This window comes from Brassica oleracea, chromosome C7 (assembly GCF_000695525.1).
Source record: "Brassica oleracea var. oleracea cultivar TO1000 chromosome C7, BOL, whole genome shotgun sequence".
NCBI classification, from domain to species: Eukaryota; Viridiplantae; Streptophyta; class Magnoliopsida; order Brassicales; family Brassicaceae; genus Brassica; species Brassica oleracea.
In genome coordinates, this window is record NC_027754.1 from 44,855,375 (window position 1) to 44,856,613 (window position 1,239).

At 34.8% G+C, this 1,239-nt stretch overlaps 1 pseudogene; it reads left to right on the forward strand.

Moving 5' to 3' along the window:
* Positions 1-407, forward strand: part of LOC106305676 — a 2,052-nt pseudogene extending 1,645 nt beyond the window's left edge.
* The last annotated feature ends 832 nt before the right edge of the window (positions 408-1,239 follow it).

Consider the following 1,239-nt stretch of genomic DNA (forward strand, 5'->3'; position numbering starts at 1 on the left):
GAACACCAAGGAGAGAGAGAGAGAGAGAGAGAGACGCAGGCGAGAGAGAAGAAAAGAGAAACTTTGACGGCTAGGGTTTTCAGATCTTTCTGGAACTCTGCAAGGCTTCGCTCTGATTTCTAATGGGAGAGAAGAGAATGAGGAGGTTCTTTTTTATAAGAAAAGATGAGGAAACCTTAGGGTTTACTACACGGACCAGAAAAGAAGGATAAAAGCTAATGGGCTTTGGTCTAAATCAAGTTAATAATCAAGAAAAACAAAACCATTCCGGTTTGGGAGAACCGGGATGTGACAGACTTGGTGGTGGTGCCTTGGGAAATGGAATAGGCGGTGGTTTGGGAAACGGGATATGCAGTGGTATTGGTGCCGGAGCTGGTGGAGGAAGTACCGGAGTTCATTTTCCTTGAGTTGTTACTTTGGATCAAGGTTTCGCACGGTCCTTGAGCAAGGTCTAGTTTAAGATGATTTCAGAGCAACAATAATAATCATGTCTTTGTAAGGTTTTGGACTTTGAAAATTTCATTAGCTGTTTAACGTGCGTCTTAAGTTACTATTGGTGTCCTTAGAATCAGACTCGTGTCTTTGTTGGCTTGGTCCAGTTTCAAATTCTATTCGACTATTTTGAGTGTTTCATTTAATGAGTTAACTAGATTTTGACCCGCGCTTTAGAAGCGCGGGTTTATTTTAGAATTAAATAAATTATTTTTACACAATTTTTTATATAAGATAAAATATCGGAAACCAAGAAACTGAACCGTACCATAAAAAAACAAAATTAAACTGAATTTCATATATAACCGAACGGATCGAATATCTGTAGAACCAAAAAACCAGGACATAATCGAAAACTAAGAGTATCTAATTTTTTTACAATACAAATTATATACCAACAAATATTTGTTATATTTAATTTTGAAATAGCCATATATCTAAAAATATTATTTATAAACCGACTTACCCAAAAAAACGAATTACCCAATTTTTTATTAGAAATATTAAAAATTATCTGAATTATTCGTATTTTTGTCCAAACAACCTGAATAACCCGATATTTAAACGAACCAACCCGAATTATCCAATATTTTTATTATAAATCTGAAATTACCAAAAACCATATCGAACTGGAAACAAATTGGACCCGGATTTATTTTGGATATTAACTGGTTCCTAACTTTGGTATCCGAACCAAAGCAGAAACCAAAATAACTTAACTGAAACCGAACTATACTTTGTAAGTAC